Here is a 19,806-nt window from a genome sequence, read left to right as displayed (position 1 = left end):
AAAAATTCTGGGGGAATTTTTGGAGGAGTTTCTGAAGAAATTTGAGAAAGAATATCTGGAGGAACTCCCAAAGGAAGTTCTGAAGAAGAAAATTTTTTGAAGAATACCCGAAGGAGTTTCTGGTGGACCTTGTGGAGGTATTTCTTGAGGAATTCCCGGAGAAATTTCTAGAGAAATTCCTGGAATAATTCTTTTGTGAATTTTTTAAGAAATTTCTGGATTAATTCCCAAATGAATTACTAGAATTTCCAGAGACACTTCTGGAGGTATTTCCGGAGGAATATCTAAAGAAATTTTTTGAAGAATTTTCAGAGGAATTTCTCGAAGAATACCCTGAGGAATTTATAGAAAATTTCGAAGGAATTCCTGGGGAAATGTCCGGAGGAATTTCCGGAATAAATTTCTGGGGGGAATTCACGATGGCATTTCTGGTGATATTTCTGGAGATATTCCTGGAGGAATTCAATAATGTTTTTTATGGAGATATTCCCAGCAAAATTTCTGTATTCGTTCAATACATTGCCTTCATACCTAATTTCACCTTCTATAATCTTTCACAATTGTTCGCAACCTAGCAAATACTATCATATCTATCATTTCATTATACACTTTGATCTCAACTCCCTTACATTCTGAGTAAAAAATGATAAAGCCATAGCAATAACTTGAATTTAACATACGGTCGATATATAAGCCAAATTTTTGGAGAAATCCCTAGAGCAATTTCTTGGAAAATTTCTCGGAGTAATTTCCAGAAGAATTTACTGAGGAATTCTCTAATCTATTTCTAAATGAATTTCCAGTGCAATTTACCGATCATCTTCCAGAAGAACTTCTGAAAGAATTCCTGGGTAATTTATGGAAGGATAACCGGAGGAATTTGTGCAGGAACTCTAAGAGGAATATCCGAGGAATTTTTGGAGAAACTGCTGAAAAATCCTAAAAGGAATTTTTGAAAAATCCCCGGAGGAATTTTAAAGGAATTCCTGGAGGAGTTTCTGGAGGACCTCATGGAGATATTTTTTGAAGAATTTCCAGAGTAATTATATGATGAATTTCCGAAGCTATTTTTAAATGGATCTCCAAATGAATTTCTAAAATACCCAGACTAATTTCTGGAAGAATGGCTGGAGTAATTTCTTGAAAAATTTCTGGCGAATTTTTCAAAAGAATTGCTGGAGAAATTCTTGAAGGATTTCTGGAGGAATTTCCGAAGAAACGTCTGGAGGAATTCACGAAAAATTTTCAGGAGGAATATCAGAAAAAATAAATCTTGAGGAATTTCTGGAGGAATTTACAGAGATACTTCTGAAGAAATTTCCAGAGGAACTCCTGGGGGAATTCCCGAAGTAATTTCTGGAATTATTCCCACAGGAATTTCTTGAGGAATTCCAGAAGAAATTCACAAAGAATTTTTGGAAAAATATCCGGAGAAATTTCTGGAGGAATTCCTAAAGAACTTTCTCGATTCCCTGAAGATTTTTTGGAAAAATGTCTGAATTAATTGCAGGAACAATTTCGGGAAGAAGCCCTCGTGAAATTTCTGGAGAAATTACCGGAGGAGTTTCTGGAGGAGTTCCGGAGTTTCTGGAGGAGTTTCCAGAACAAATTCTGGTGGAATTCTCAGAGGATTTTTTGGGGGAATTTCTAGAAGAATTCCCGGAGGAATTTCAGGATTAATTCCCGGAAGAGTTTATGGAGGATTTTTCGAAGAATATCTGGAGGAATTTCTGGAAGAATCTCTGTACGAATTCCTGTCAGAATTGATAGACAAATTTCCGGAAGAAATTGTGGATTGATTTCTGGAAGGATTATTGGTGGTTTTCTTGAAGAATTCCTTTATGAATTTCAGGAGGAATTCGTGAATGAATTTCAGGAGCATTTTCCGTAGGAATGCAGTAAGGATTATCTGGAGGAATTTCTATGGGAACTTCGACCCACACAATGAGTAAGCTTTCTCTAAGCTTACACAAATTTCGATTTAGAGGAATCTCTGAACTAATCAATGAAAATAATTCTGGAAGAGCGCTTCGAGCTACTTCCCAAGCAACTCCTGGAGCAATTTCTGGAGGCACTTCTCAAGGAATTTCACAAGAATAATTCACAACAAATTTTCGATCCCTGGTAGAATAACTTTTTTTTTCGGAACGAATTTCATGTAGAGATTTCAGGCAGGAATATATAAAAAACTAATACAAGCCCCCCGGAACATAATCTGCCGAAGCAATGAAAAAAATTCTGGGAAAGAGCTTCTCGAGGAAATGTGTTGCACACACGGCCAATGCATGAGCTTACGCGAGTTCCTCTGCTCATCCTGTTGGCAAAATACAAGCTGCACAGTGCATGCACTTTGGATCATACCCATTGACTATGGTATCACAACAATAATTTTGATTGTATTGAAAAAAAATTGCATAGTTCTAGATGAATTTTCATGATATGAAAATTTTTACAGATGTTCCGGATCTTCCAGTGGCCAATAAGTGACCACATTGATTCATTTATGAATTTTCATAAAATAACCATTTTACGGATGTTGCGGATCTTCCGGTGCGTCAATAAGTGGCCGCTTTGGTCCATAAGAGGACCGAATCATTGACTATGAGCTTAGACCAAGAATTTCGATTGTATTGGAAAAAATCGCATAGCTCTAGAGGAAGTTTCGTCAAATGACCATTTTTACGGATATTCCGGATCTTCCGGTGGGCCAATAAGTGGCCACTGTGATCCATAAGGGGACCGAATCACTGACTATGGTCTTAGACCACGAATTTTGATTGTATTGGAAAAAATCGCATAGCGCTAGAGGAATTTTCATCAGATAGCCATTTTTACGGATGTTCCAGATCTTCCGATGGGCCAATAAGTGGCCACTGTGGTCCATAAGAGTATCAAATCAGTGACTATGGTCTTAGACCAAGAATTTTGATTTTATTGGAAAAAATCGCATAGCTGTAGAGGAAGTTTCATCAAATGGTCATTTTTACGGATGTTCCGGATCTTCCGGCGGGCCAATAAGTGGCCACTGTGATCCATAAGAGGACCAAATCATCAACTATGGTCTTAGACCAAGAATTTTGATTGTATTGGAAAAAATCGCATATCTCTAGAGGAATTTTCATCAGATGGCCATTTTTACGGATGTTCCGGATCTTCCGGTGGGCCTGGTACTCTTACATCAAAACCAAATGGTCCCCAACAATGTTGGACACTGTCATGCAACTAAATTATACTTCTCCGGTGGGATTTTGGATGCTGGTTATCGAAATTACTGAAAAACCTGAATCATTTGCTCAAACTAGCAGAAAAATAGGAAAAAAAACACAGACATATTTGCCTCCCCCGAAAGGGGGGAGGGGTTCCGCGGGGCGGCACCGAAAGTAAAAGTTAGTACAACTATTCCCCTTGAATAAAAGTCCAAGTTTTTGAGAATCGGTCAATGCACTGCTGAGAACGAGCAGTTTCAAAATTTTTGGTTCGTCCTGGTCCTTTACGGGTTAATATTGAGTTTCACAACTTTTAAAAATATGTAATTTACTAAAATTCAAATATGGTCAAAAACTCAAAAGAAAAGAAGTTTGATTGTTTATGTTCGAGGTACTAGAAAATTTGTGAAACAAGAATAGTTTTAACGAACGAAAATGCAGAAATTGCAGTTTATTGGGATGTGTAAACACCCCCGCATATAGGGGAGAGCGGCATGTAAAAATCGTCATTGATTAGCCACCCATTTCTTAGACATCTCGTTTCAACAGTAAGTGTCTGCTGCTGTTCAACTTTATTGAGTTCGTTTGGTGTTAGTTTTGTTTTGTTTCGCGTGTTTAGAAGTTTCTGCACGACGGGTACGGTTACAGGGCTGTTGCGATGTTTATATATTTTTATATAGATCAGCCTCCTTAAGAAACGCAATCAGCTCGGTTTCTGCTGCAGCATCATTTCTAAGCGCAGATCGGATGCTGCCAATTTGATGTGTCTGTCTAAGAGCTTCGAACTTAGAACATTCCGTAATGTAGTGTTCAACCGAATTAGGAGTGTTGCAAGTGTCACATATGATTTTAAAGATAGGGCCACTTCCCATATTGTGCGACAATCGAGTATGCCCCGTACGGAGCCTCGAAAGTGTGACCTGTTCTTTGCGACAGAGACGATCGACCCACTCCGTGGTCTCGCCTTTAATCTTTCGGGTCAAAAGTGATCTTTCTTGGTTCCACTTTTCGGCCCAGGCTAAGTGAACTGTTTTTTTAACCCATGCCTTAATGTCTTGTCCAGGCGCTCTTTTGGTGAGGAATGCACCGGTTCGTCCAAGATTAGCAAGGCGGTCTGCCTCTACGTTACCTTGTATCCCGCAATGTCCTGGGACCCAAGTAAAGACTGTTTCACTGTTTCTGAACACGATAGCCATATGTATGGCCTGAATCCACGGATGTTTTGGACATTGCGATGTCAGGGCCTCTAAAGCGCTAGCCGAATCTGACACTATCAAAAGTGGTTTGGGTGTTGCACACTTTGCCGCTTGGAACATAGCAGCGGCTTCGGCTGAGAAAATCGAACAGTTGCTTTTAAGCCTATAGCATTCTGTGAATTTGTCATTGTAGATGCCGATGCCAACTCTGGTTCCACTTTTTGAACCATCAGTATAAACTATTTCAAACTTTTTATACTTCGTGGCTATTCTTTCTGCGAACGCCGATTTGATCCTGGCCTGATTGCAACCTGCATTGAATCTATTTTTGAAAAAGTTGTCGACTTTGGGTAGGGGAGACTGCCAGCTCCTAGATCCACACCAGTGAACCCCGCTCACCGGAGGGAGCTCAACGCCGGCCAAACTTTGTAGGATACGGTTGGCCTCACGAATTGTGAATGCCTCCGACCCATCATCTTTTGTTTTTTCGGCGAAACTGACAGCTTTGCAACCAATTTCTAAGGCTGTGCAATACTCCAAAGGAAGGACACCAGCTTCGACACAGGAAGACGTGGCTGGTGTTGACGGAAGGAGCCCCGAGATTACCCTTATCGCTCCATGGTATATTGGCCCCATTCTTTTCAGAAGTTCTTCCGACGCCATGCAAGTTAGCTCCAGACCATAGAAGATTTTACTGTTCAAGATGGCCTTTGCGACTCTAATGCGAGAACGTCTGTCACTTCTAGTGCGGTTACGCGATATTGTTCTCAATAGGTTCACCCGTGTTTTGCAGCTAGCGTAAACATTATTAAAATGTTCTTTTAGGCTGAGAGTACGGTCTAGAGTAACTCCAAGTATTCTAAGTGTTTTCTTCGTGGGTATATTGACTTTATTGATGCTTATCGGTTTAGTTAGTGGGCGATGTTTATGACGGCATATATGCATACGGTAGCTTTTTTCAGCGGAGATATCGAATCCAACGGAAACTAGCCATCTTGTTACAGCATTGACTGCTGCTTGGAGTTTGCGATGAATAATTTTAGGTTTTTGACCGGCCACTACAATGACGATATCGTCAGCATATAAGAAAATGAACACGCCTTTTGGGAGGCACTCGAATACTCCATTTATAGCAATTAAAAACAGCGTAACTGCTATTACTGAGCCCTGAGGGACTCCAGTTTCTTCGCGAACTATTCGAGATCGTTGATTTCCTATTTGGACCTGAAAAGATCGTTTAGAAAGGTAATTCTTTATGAAAGACAGCATATGTCCAGAGACATTTACATGGTTGTGGTGCGTCGAATATCGAAAACTAACGGTTGCATTACAAGGTATCACCGCGCGGAAATTTGTGTACATAGTGTTACATAGTGGAAGTGGCTAAAATGTCTAAAATTGGAAAGGTTGTGAAGGTCTCGGTTACCGGCGAAAGATTCTCCACTTGCAAACTCGAAAGCGCGAAGTGGTTTTGCTTAAATGGAGTGATGTGAAAAGTATGTGCGTTCGGGTCTTGACTTGGGCCACCAAGTTATCTCCAGTGCAATGAATACGGTGAAAAGCTCAAGTTTGGTGGTGCGTGAGTAGGAGAGGTGTGAGAATGAATGAATCGATTCATGGTGCAACTGTGTGAGTTGCGGGCGCGCGTCGATTATCCGTGGTGATATGCTGCGCTGTACGGTATGGCTGATCAAGTGATGACCCAAGAGTGATGACTAGGGGAAATAAGAGGCATGAACGGTGTGCTGGAAGTGATGACAGTGTAGGTGAAATGCAGTACGATTGAAACGATGTGAAGAAGTGTACAGGGCTGGTGTGCAGTTTTGTTCATTACTATAAAATGAAAAATTGTGCATGCACCAACGACGAAGTACAATAGCGGCAGCCCTTTGGGCAGTAAAAATTGGATTGTTTTTTAAGCAAAAGTGCAATCTCCGTCGGTTCCAGTTAATTTGGTGAGATCTCTCCATTTTATAATTATATATTTACGTTTCAATGATTATATGTATTTATTTGGGAGGGTGGGACCCCCAGGGCACCCGATTGAAGCGATTTGGACAGGAGCCTGGAACTGCCTCCTCCTTGTTGTTAACATTTCGTGGATTGAGGGCGGGCTCTTCGACCCCATCTATTGGGAGTATTCAGTCAATCGAGGGCTTGATTTTGCAGTTGTTCGTGAGAACTTTTTTCTGGAAGGAGATTCTTTTCCCCTGACGCGGGTTTCGTGCAAGTGTTTCTGCTTGCGGGTCCGCACAACCGTTTTTGGCCCTTCATACAGGAAAATGACTGACCACTAACAACAGCACAATCTTGATCAAATCGCTTTTCGGATTACTCCAGTGCTATAGGCAGATGCCTTGCTACAATAGATGGTAGAACAAAATCATCATCATCAATTTACTAAAATTCAAATATCTTGCGTTTTGTTCAACCGATTTTGAATTTTTTTCATAAATAAAAAGTTGAATACAATACCATTCGGTCATCTGAATGCAGGTTTTGCGTCAGGTTGGTGAAATTCAAGATATTGGCGAGTTTTAGGGACGATCTCCTTAAATTTTAGCTAAATTTTCAAAACTATATGCAGAAATGTATTTTTTTAATAAGAAAATAACAATCTAAAAATTCTTTCTCAATGTTTATTTGATGTGTCATATGTAGGCGAGTTACAGTAAAACATTCAGCTAAATCGAAGCATTGATTACGGAGAATGAGATGTGTGAAGTGAGCGACGTTGCTTAAAAATAGAACAAAAATCGATTTCAAATCATCAACCTTGTATGGAAAGTCGAAAAAATTTCCGCTCTACTGTAATGTTTTTCCTTCGCGTTTTCGAACTCAGGGCATGATTCTACACCAAAAATGATCATCAGCTTACCGAGTTCAAAAATGCTGTAAACTAGTGTAATAATTACAAAAACGAAATTTAAACATACAGATATCTTTAAAAGAACTCCTGGAACGATTTATCGCAAAAAAAAATTCGCCTCTAGAGAAATTACATTAATATTGAAAGTTATGCACATTTTTTAGATGATTTTTCCTAATAAACGCCCACTGATGCTTATTTCATTTCTTTTATACATACAGGGCATAGACAAAATGATCGGGACAGGTAAAATTTTCACTTTTCAAAAAATGTTCAAGATCGGGCTATTGCACATGAAGTTAGAAAGATTCTAGAAAAAGTCAAAATTATCCGATAGCCAACTTTGAACTGTTATATCTTCGGATTCAATGAACCAAATGCAATGAAATTTTGAGCGATCATGACTTATATGATGAGCTTTGAAAAAAGTTTGACTAAGCTTGAACTTATTTATAAGAAATAAAATTACAGTGATTTAATTTATTTTATGATTTTTTTTAGTAAATTGATCTTATTTTAATATGCTTCCCATCACTATTTCAATTTACTGTTGGTTATTTTGTTACTTCCTTTCAAAACATATTCATATATAAGTCAATTAGGGGGATTTCAAATAAACTATAATTTCTATATCGAATATTGAGGTGATGTTAAAATTTTCGATAATTTGGTTCTATATCGGAAAAATAATCTAGGCGCTATAATTTTCTTCCGTGTTAACAATTTAACGTTATGTTAAATGTTTTTCAAAGCTAATCATATAAGTCATGATCGCTCAAAATTTCATTGCGTTTGGTTTATTGAATCCGGAGATATAACAGTTCAAATTTGGCTATCGGATAATTTTGACTTTTTCTAGAATCTTTCTAACTTCATGTAGGATAGCCCGATCTTTCCCAAATTTTGACCATTGATACACAACTAGTTGACCAACTTACAGTAAAAAATTCAGATTTTTTGATGCACTTTATAAAATGTTACAGCTGTTTGAACTTTTTTTGAAAAGTGAAAATTTTACCTGTCCCGATCATTTTGTCTATCCCCTGTATATTTCTTGATGAAATGGCTTGCAGTCAGTCTTTCTTTCGTTTTTCTCATCATAAGAAAAAATAAAAGATACGACACGAATTCCACAATGCCCACAGTAATGGTAAAGTGTCGTTAATAAATGGAGACATCCTTGTAGGAATATTGGCTGAACTGATAAAAAGAGTTTCATAAGAATATCTGTTTGCACAGTATTCTTTAAAAAATAATTGGAACTCCTTCTGGCGATTCTTCAGATATTTCTCCAGCTATTCCTTCATTCAATTCCTGCAGATATTCCTAAACAGATTGAACAGAAATTCCTCCAGAAATTCCTTCACAAGGTTCATCAAAGATTTTTCCAGTATTGTTTGTCAGCTATTCTTCAAGAGATTCTTGCAGGAAGGTCTCCAGAGGTTCCTCCGGGTGCTGATCTCGAAATTCCTCTGTAGATTCTTCCAAAATTTTTTTTTGCTGGAATCCTTTCTGAAATTTTTGCTGGAATCCCTCGAATGGTTCCTTCAGGATTCATCAAGAACTCCTCCAGGAACTTCTCTAACGATTAGTTCAGAAATTGTTCCACAGAAGTTTGTTCAGGAATCTCTTAAGAAATCTACAATTTCTTTTTAGAATCTCCTGAGGTATCTTCAGGGATTCCTTCAGGTAACCCTTGTAGAATTAGGTACTCAAGTATTTTTATGTGATTTCATAAAGTTCCTCCGTAAAAACCGGTTGTGGAATATCTGAAAGAATTCCTGAAGGAGTCTTTAGGAATATATTTCTGGAGGAACCGCAAGAGAGATTAAAAAAAAACTTTTGCAATTCGCGAAACAATCACTGACAAATTTTTGAAAATTCTAAAAAAAATCCATGGAAAAAAATCTGAGGATATCCCTTGCTGACATTCATGAAGAAAACCTTGAACTACCAAAGAGTCTCTGGAGGTATTTCTGAAGAAATTCCCGAAGAAGTTCCAAAAAGAAGCCATCTAGGAAGTTTTAAAAGAATGCTTGGAGGATTTTTTGCATACATTTGTATCTAATTCATGTAGAAATCTGGAATTTCTTGAAACACTCATTAAGGAACCGTTAGAAACAAAAATTCGAGGAGGATTATTTAAAAGAATATCCGAAGGAATTCGTGAACGTATTTTCAAAGGAATCCCGAATAGAATTCTGGAGAAATCCTCAAGTCCTATAAAAAATATCCCGAATAATTTACAAAGATATTTCTGTATAAGTTTTGAGGAATTAATTACAAATACATTTCTGAAATAATAATAAAGAATCCTATCAAAAACTCTTAAAAATTTCCTTGGGAGAGACCCTAGAGGGATTTCTGATGAAATATTTTATTCTTAATCACTTAACCTAATTTGCAGCTCTATTGTCCACTAGGGCACTCACTACGTGAGCGATTTCAATTGACAGCTGCACTTACATTTTGTACAGAGCCTAGATTCTATTCTACTTTATCGCACTGGTTGCCTTTCTGCTGCTTTCACTTTTTCTACTTTATACCTAGTAGAATGATGAGCACAAGGATGATGATGGATGGCCGTTCTTCCTTTCCAGTCCGATTGGGGGTCCATTATGAGTAGCAGTTCGCCGATATCCAGGTATCCGGGTCCGTTTGAGCCACGGGGCTCAGACGAGGGTCAGTGTCAGCCGCTCTCGGGGGAAGAGCAACTGACGAAAAATTGCAAGTGCCGGGGCTGGGAATCAAACCCATGACCATCCGCATATGAAGCGAACGTGTGACCAACTACGCCACGGGCCCCGACGTCTAATGAAATATTTGGAGGAATAATACCCAGAGAAGCTTCTGAAGAAATGTATGAATGAATTTGTGCAAAAATCTCCGAAGGAATATTGCAGGAATTATAAAAAAAGCATGAAAGATCTATGGAACGTTCCATGAAGGAAGTTCTGGAGGAGTCTCTGAAAGAATCATTGCAGGAACCAACGGAGAAATTCCTGAAAAAATCCTTTTAATACTTTATGAAAGGAATTCCTGAAATTTTTCATGAAGGGGGGAACTTCCATAAATTATTTCGCCTCTGAAGAATGAGGAGGCTTCAGCAAAGTGTGGCAACCCTTACGCACATTTCAAAAGTACCATACAAAAAGTGTGGTACAAGGGTTGAAAATGGACAACTTTTGTGTGACTTTAATTATAGACTTTCTACGGGTCAAAAGGTTTTTGCGACCATAACAAATTGCAAATGCTGCATAGAAAATCTAATAGCGCTTCCTAAAGAACGAATGAAGCGTGACGTTATTTTTGGACGTTCCCTTACGATAATTCTCTTTAGAAATTCATTGTAATATTTATGGAGGAGCCCAAGGCATCCTAAGCTCAGAAAATACTTTCTGAAGGAATATTTATATTATCTATCCTACTTAGAGCATCAATATGTCGCATTTTACTTTCTTCCCTATACTCCAAATCAAAATTATAATTTTCCAAAAACATGTAGATGGGCAATTTTAGGATTAATATATTTTTTAGACAATGTTTTGACAAAAGCACTACAATCAGTGAAAATTTTGAAATGAGAACCGGCCGAATAAACATGAATTTTTTTTGGCCGTGAACTACAGCTAGTGTTTCTAACTCAAAACTATGGAGCTTTGCTTCAAATTCATCTGTTTTTTACTGAAAAAAACTAATGGGATGAAAGTTACAATTTCAGCATGGGGGTCAAAAATAGCCAAAATTGGGGAAGTTATTAGTTTTTGTTTTGGAAGAAGAAAAGATTCCTTTTGTTGCCTTTGAAAAATAAATACAGCATCTTTTTTAAGTAAAATTATAAAGCGGTCTAGCTAATATTGCAAAATTCTTAATGAACTTTCGAAAATTAGCTAGTTAATCCAAGAAAACGCTGCACATCTTTACAATTTCTTGGTTCGGGAAAATTTGAAATACTCTTTATATGAGTTTTGTTCGGTTTACGTCCTTGTTCGTTCACAGTGTACCCTAAATAATCAATTTCTCGAAATAAAAAAATTACATTTTTCCAAATTTAACTCTAACAAGTTTTTGCTTAAAATGGTCAACTTCCTGTAAAATTTCCAAGTGCTCTTCAAAACTTTCACTTATTATAAGAATATCGTCAATATAAATACAAACTTTACCCTCATCAATCAAATGTTTAAAAATTTTGTTCACAAAACGTTGAAATACTGCCGGTGCATTGCATAAACCAAATGGAACTCTAACATATTCATACTGTCCTCGATGAGTTACAAAAGAAGTATATATTGTTGAATTTTCTGATATTCTAATTCCATGAAATCCTGATTTAAGATCCAAAATTGAAAATATTTCTTTATTTCTAAGATTATCAAACAACTCATCAGTTACCGGTAATGGATAATTATCTCGTACTGTATCCTTGTTCAGTTTTCTATAGTCAACACCCATTCTAAAGTCATTGCCTTTTTTAGGAATTAGAACAATAGGACTCGCAAATGGGGAAGCACTTTCTCTTAGGCAGCATCCATTTATTACGTAACGCTAAAATCAATATTTTTCGAACCCCCCCTCCCCCCTCCGTAACGCTATTTTGTATGAAACCCCAAACATTTTTGTATGGGCCGTAACGCTCGGCCATACTCCCCCCCTCCCCCTAGAGCGTTACGTAATTTGTGGACGGCGCCTTATTACTCCTGCTTTTAAAAGTTCATCAATTTTAGTATCTACTTTTTTCTTTTGGTCATATGATAGCCTCCTTGGTTTATAATGGAACGGTTCGCCTTTTTTTAACGAAATTATCATTCCATAATTTATCTCTGGGTTCGAAGGTTTTTCATAAAACAAATAATACTTTTTGAAAATTCCTAAAAATTTTGCCATTTTATCCGAAGATATGTTATCTGTATTCTCTTTGATTTGGTTTAAAAGATCCGAACTAATATGAAAAAGCGTTTTGGACTTTACCTTGTTAATTGATGGATTGCTAAGCTTCAAATTTTCATTTACCGGACAAATCTTAATACTTCGTTCAATTACTGTTCGAATCCCGGGGCGCATAATGACGTATCTTCCTATAATGGCATCAAATAGGCCCAATGTTGAGTCTGCTACAACATAAAATTCAATGCTGAAACGAAGATTTTGAATTAATATAATATTATTGCATGTTCCTAACATTTTTAACCTCTTTCCACCGATACCCCGATATTTTTTTACAATTAATGTGTTCATCAATATCTTTTTTTTCTACTAAACCTCGGCGTATCAATGAGATTGGGCTACATGTGTCGAAAAGTCCTTTGCAATTACAATTATTATTAAAAAATTTAAAGTCAATGTGTCCGTCTTTTCCTTCTAACTTTCCTAAGGGTCTGTTGGTCAAAATACTGTCTTTTGTCGATACTATGTTTACTACAGTTTCCTCGATAGTTCCATTGTTTGAATATTTCATCGGTCTGGTCTGATGTTTTCTATTTTCATATCTTCGATTAAAACAGTCAACTGCTTTGTGTCCTTCTTAATTGCATGCATAACATAATATTGAACTTCTCCTGGAACATTGAACATCGGAACGCCTGATCAGTCGAAATGCTTGAAGCACATCCGCCATCGTTTTGAAGTTTTGCACCCTGGCCTGATTTCTGATAACGTCGTCTGCAATCCCTTCCATCACATACTCGACCAACTCCATTTCAGATATCTTCAGTTTTTGCGCAACAAGTTTCTTGAGAAAACAATATTCTTCAAAAGGTTGACGACCATTCCACTTGATATTTTCCAAGGTTTTCCACAATTCAATCTTGCTTTCTGCTACTCCGAACATCTCACGAATTTCTCCAAGTATTTCTTGATAACTTTTCATAACGAACTCCGAACAGGTAGACATCCATAATCTTGCTTTCCCATCAAATTGCTCATCAAAAGTAACTTCATAATATCGTCGCTCACATTCAAAACACGCTTAAGGTCTGATTCACTTCATAATCAAGTGAGTCAGGTCTGATTCAGGTCGGATTCACTTCATATTCAAGTGATTCAGCTCTGATTCACTTGATATTCAAGAGGTTCAGGTCTGATTCACTTCATGTTCAAGTGATTGAGGTTTGAGACATTTTAATCCAAAAGATTGAGGCCTGATTCACTTGATGTGCAAGTGATTCAGGTCTGATTCACTTTCTATGCAATAGGTACAGGTTTGATTCACTTCATGTTCAAGTGATTCAGGTCTAGTTCACTTGATATTCAGTGATTCAGGTTCCATTCACTTCATATTCAAGTGATTGAGGTATGATTCACTTCATTGATTGATTGATTTGTCTTTATTCAAGAGACTTTCAGCCCTAAGCTGAGCTTCACTTAATTACAAAAGAGGTTCAGGTCTGCTTCACTTTATATTCTAGTGATTCATGTTTGTGTAATTTTAATCCAAGTGATTCAGGTCTGACTCACTTGATATTCAAGTGATTCAGGTTCCATTCACTTAATATTCAAGTGATTGACATCTGATTCACTTCATATTCAAGTTATTCAGTCTGATACATTTCATGTTCTCATGATTCAGGTCTGAGACATTTTAATCCAAGTGATTCAGGTCTGATTCACTTCATATTCAAGTGATTCAGGTCTGATTCAGTAGGTAGAGTAAAGTGGGGCAAAAGTTCGAGTGGGGCAAGAGTTTCTTTTGAAGTTTTTGAGCTCAATTCAAATTATTTGTTTCTGGTGTCAAGGTTGTTCGAAGCCTTTTCGAAAAAGAGTCTTTCACTCCAAAAATTATGAAAATTGATTAATATTTCGAAAGATTATGACAAAATGTTGGTTTTTGATCAAAAAATTGTTATATGCGATGATCCTTCCAACGCATGGAATGGAATTGTAATGAAATCGAATTCGATATTTTATTTTGGGGCGTAACTAGGTATATTTTGAAGAAGCTTTAGTATGTATAACTTTTTGCAAAATAGATTTGGAAATCATATTTTTCACATAGTGGGGCAAAAGTTCGAATTGTGGGGCAATAGTTCGAGTCATGTGGCAACTTTAGGTAAAGAACTAAAATTCGGCAAAATGTAAATATTATCTCTAAAAATGATGGAACTAGTGAGAAAACTCGATCAAAGTTTAAAAAAAAAATGTTGTTTTATCTGAATTTGGCCGAAAACTACTAATTTTTGATGTAGTAAATTTAACCCTGATTTGGGTAAAATTCAGATCGAACTTTAATGTGTATTCCAATTTCAACATCAAATATTAATTGGTTTTAGATATTCCTATTACAAAAGTGCAAAATAGTGTGCTACGGTTAGCGAAATTCCACAAACACAAGATTCGAACTTTTGCCCCAGTGGTGGGACAAGAGTTCGAAATAGACACACACATACAAAAAGTGGTGTAACTCAAAATTGAAAAGACATTTGGCGTAACTTTGTTCAGCAAAATTTTAGCTCATAGATGGTAGAATCACCACACGGTATTCATTTATTTATATCCGCTTCGATTTCTTGAAAAAAATTGAATTTTCAACTAGGGTCGAACTTTTGCCCCACCTTACTCTATTCCAGTGATTCAGGGATTCGAGTGAGTCCAGCCTGATTCACTTGATATTCAAGTAATTCAGGTATGATTCACGAAATATTCAAGCGATTTAGGTCTGATTCACTTCATAAACTGCTTGTTTTTGGCAAATGCTTATTTTTCCATGCTCACTAGCGTCACCTAGTGTCAGAATTGCGAACCAAACTGCTTATCATTATGATACCAACGACCTTCCGAACAACTTTGCCTTTTAAACTGAGTGTTGCAATACTTTTTTAAGTGAGTCCGTACTTATGACGGGTAGTGTACATATTTTTTGGGTAGTGTTCAACAATTAGCCCATCACCCAATTTATGTTTAATTTTGCCCACTGTTTTCAAACTTTCTGTTAAAAAGTTTGCATCTCTGCACCAATCTAAAATCGTAACGATCAGGTTGGTTTACAAAGTACATTTGCCCCTGCTTAATAATACCGAATGATGCTGCTGATGATGATGATGACGGTTTAGGTAAGCTGGCAGATAAGCGCTCTAACTAAACATCATCCCACTGGCAGTACGTAGGATACAGCGAGATTTTGCGGTGCTGCTGCAACTGCAGCTCCATCATCATCCCACCGCACCACCGGCATATGGTTGTCACGCTCAAGCTCACTTGTCGCTTGGATGGGGGAGATGATTTTTTTTCCATCTCGCTCGCCTGGTGACGTTGTTGCATCGAGGAAAACCTGTCTCTCACAGAGCTCTTCTCCTCACTTGCAGGGTTGCCATTATGCCAGATTTATCTGGCACTGCCAGATTTTCAGGTGGCAAAAAGACAAAAAGAGAAACCATCAATTTTGCCAGATTTTTTTATTTCAAGCCAGATTATTGATCAACAAAATTCCTCCTTGATGTTTTGAAAATATTTCTTATTGACCTAGCATTTTTTTAGACAACTCAAAAGTCTGCGTCTTTTATCTGAATCTGAAACTCGTTAACTTTCTTACACATTCAAATCGATTGCCATTGCTCGTTTTTTTTTCAATGAATAGGATTTAGTTATATGTACATTTTGCACATTGAACACAATACTAACATTGAAGATAATTTTGATAAACTACTGTAAATGTTTTTTGTCATACTAGGGTATGTGTTCCATCATAAATCTCATGCTCCTATATTCATCCTATTCGAAAACAAGCGATTACGGCACCGATTTATTCCATTCTTTTTGTTTTCATGGGTGCTCACTTCTAACAAAAAATACAAAAACAAGAAACAAAACAAATAGCGCTTATATCCTTTGTTTTTCGTAGGATGAAAATGGGAGCCCCATGCTTAAGAAGGGAACCAATACCCTATATATGAAAATAGCTGATCCCGGCAAACTTTGTCTTGCCTACTGCGTTTTTTGACGTTTCAAGTCCCAAGCCAAGTCCAAGTCCCTGTTCAAAATGTATGAAAACGCGATTTTCAAAAACTCTCAAATTTTGCATGTTTTTTGTCTCATAAACCTTCCTTGAGTGAAAACAAACAGAACAAAACTCAGACGACCCGAATCGGACCATCCGTTCGCAAGTTGTGCGCGGTCCCACGTATACCACTGCATTTTTATATAGATTGTTTTAAAGACTTTCCAATCTAATAAAACAAATACTATTGAAAAACGACACTGTTTTATTAGTAAAATTATAAATTCAGTAAAAATTTGATCTATTTTGAGGATTTTCAAATCTATGTATAGTGCCAGATTTTGCCAGATTTTTAATTACGGACTTGCCAGATAAGTTCTAAAATATAGTGGCAACCCTGCTCACTTGCAACATTCAACACAACATTTTTCTTTGAGAGTATTGGCCGCTTTTCCTGGGAGAGCGAAAAATCGGAGAGAATTTCACTCGTGCGGGACACACAGAGTCATTGTTTGTGCTATCAATGGGGCATTGTGTGTGTTCGCGTGCGGTGCGGTGCTCCCAACTGACTGGGCGGTGAGAGAGAGAATGGGGAGAATTGGGTGGTGGAGAGAGGCCAAGAGCACGGCGCGGAGCATTTTCGTGATGCTGCTGCTCCCGGACGGACGGTCGGACGGTTTTCCATTCTTTCGTAGTCGTTTTGTGTAACTCGACGCAGATGCTTCTTCGCGGAGGATGCTGGTTGCGATCCAAGGCGAGATAGACGATATTCGGTGTAGTTGCAGTTCGGTTGTCGTTTCTGAGAGCACTTAAAGTGCAACAAACAAACGGTTATTTTCTGTGAGTGAGGGAGTGCGTTCTTCACCGATCGACCGATGAAAATTAATTGTAGCGGTGAGTTAATTGGAAGAAAAAAACAACATTTTCGGGAAAGCGAGAGGAAAAAGAAACAATATTCCTTCAAATCGAAAGTGACCGATACAAGTGGAAAAACAAAAGCCATTCAGTGTATAAATAAATTTTCATCAAAGTGAAAACGGAGCGCTATTCGGGGTGATTGAGGAAGACACAAACGAGCCGAAGTAGCGTTTCAGATTAAGAGATCAAAAGGTGTCTGCCGTGTGCCGTGCGTGGCTTGGCCTGGCCTGGCCGGTAGTTTTACGCGGTGTGGGAGTATTCTGTTGTTTGGTGATGCTCTGTGTGGTGGTCCATTTCGGCTTTGAGGGGGAAGAAAATGAATTGTTATGATAATTGGTTCTGAAACACAGTGCAGTGTGTGGCGGCAAGCAGAAGTCGAAAGCGGAATCATCACCAACAAAAACAGTAGTAGTAGCAGCGAGCGACGCTTGGACAGAAGAAGAGAGGCAGTAGGCGACGGCGGTACGTGAAAAACGACGAAAAGCAGAAGGAAAACGGTTTCCTGCTTCGGCGGCACATCTCAGTAGGCCAGACAGTAACAAGTGGTGAGTGCGGTTTTCTTTTATTTAGAATTATTTTTATTGTCTCAGTTGCTGTTGTTGTTTATGATGTTCCCCATTCTGGTTGGGGTGCGGTGATTTAAGTGGGATCGCTTCGTTAACTCAACGAATAAATTAACGAAATGTCCCCATGGAGTAGGTAGTAAACGGCTGACTGCAGCTCAGGTTAATAATTTTGGTTACTTATCAGCGCGAGAACGAATGTGCGATGCAACGGGTGTGTAGTCAGGCTAATCGCACATAGAGCAGACAATTGTAAACGACCGGGATGTTTGAGTTTCGAACAATGTTTGAACGATTAAGAATGACCTAGAGGGTCATTCGAACTTGGGTTAGCTAGAACAGAACAGTTCGGTGCAACGAAGTATTGTTTTAAACATTGATAATGATAGAACGGGATTAGCGTCAAACATTATAGCGAATTTTGTGTCAGAAAGATGTTCATATAACGCATCCAATCGAATTATTTCGGAAACTTTCGTATTTTCAAAGTGAAGACACAATCGGGTCTTTCACTATGCCCATAGCTAATTATTTGTTGCCTTTCAATCATTTTTTTTTATGAAGCCAGCTTAGTGTACGCCGTTACGGCCTAACCACACACAAAACATCAGCTCAAACGTATACAAGACAATGGAGGACATGAGGTGTGCGTAAAGTGGGTGGCAGGATGTAGTAAGGGACTCATCTGTAATTGCTTTTTAATTGATGATATTGTTGTACAAAATATTTACTTTAAGTGTATTATAATAAACTTAGCTAGGCTGAGTTGGATCGTAGCAGGCTGAGGGCGCGAGCGGCAGCATTTTCAAAACTATCATGCGTTATCTTTGCTCCACGTTATTTAGAATATGGCCGACCGAATAGAGAAACGACTGGTTGTGCCACACAGTTTACCTGGAAAAGTGCTTGTCTTATTCCCATCGGGGTGAGGGAATTCGTACTCATTTTCACGTTATTTCCGTGCAATTTTTGGTGATACTGGTACTGGATGTCCGGAAGACGCAAATGAAAGTAATCATTTCGTCTCGAAAGAATTGGAATTCTTATAATTTGATGATGACCATGCTGAGGGTGACGGGTTCGATTCCCGGTCGGTCCAGGATCTTTTCGTAAAGGAAATTTCCTTGATTTCCTTGGGCATAGAGTATCTTCGTGCCTGCCACACGATATACACATGCAAAATGGTCATTGGCAGAGGAAGCTCTCAGTTAATAACTGTGGAAGTGCTCATAGAACACTAAGCTGAGAAGCAGGCTTTGTCCCAGTGAGGACGTTACGCCAAGGAGAGGAGGAGGAGGATAATTTGATGAGTTTGTTCCTGTATATCGTTTTGGAGCTTAAACGTTGACCAAACGTATCCTTTGGACTTACCCCTTCCACTTACAACACCCAAATTCTCGTGACACTTAGACTTGAGTGGATGTAAAGGTCTCTAGGAACCTTTCTTAGGCGACCAAATAATTTCCCTTTTCCTTCCCTCAACTATCGCAAGAACGTGGCCAGGACTGCTATTGACCGTTGGAGGATTGCATCAATCTTGTCTTATCGGTTTATCGGTTCACAGTTTTGTTTCTAAACAATCGTGGATAAAATTATATGTATAGGAAAAAGTAGTAGCATGAAGTAAGCTCACCAATTCATCTGGCAACATCTTTATTCACTGATTGGAAGCACAACCTAAACGGATAAAAAATGTGCTGGAATTTTACAATCAACTGGTTATAACGTTCGATTGCTTAAACATTCATGCACACGACAGAAACAAGTTTTTGATGAACAAATTGAGATTGGAATTGCAAAAAGAAATCCACTTGCTCCGGTGGGAATCGAACCCATGACTACCAATTCGCTAAACGGATCCGTCTTTTCTCCAAGCTACGGAGCCACTTGACCATCTCAGTCCCCTGGTCATTGTCATTGGGTAAGTGTAGTCTGTGAGAACTATGTTTTATTGTAACGATGTACTGGAACACCAAAATTCAACTAAAACTGTGTTAGTGTTCAATGAGCAGTTTCGCATTGTTCGAACCGAAAGCTTTCTAGTACCTAATTAATTAAGAAATTTCCCAGAGAAATTCTTCGGGAAGTCTTATGGAAATTCGGTAGGCCATTTCTTCACAACTTA

The sequence above is a fragment of the Aedes albopictus genome, chromosome 2 (genome assembly GCF_035046485.1).
Source record: "Aedes albopictus strain Foshan chromosome 2, AalbF5, whole genome shotgun sequence".
NCBI classification, from domain to species: domain Eukaryota; kingdom Metazoa; phylum Arthropoda; class Insecta; order Diptera; family Culicidae; genus Aedes; species Aedes albopictus.
The sequence above is the reverse complement of the archived record's forward strand: the minus strand, read 5'-3'. Positions refer to the sequence as shown.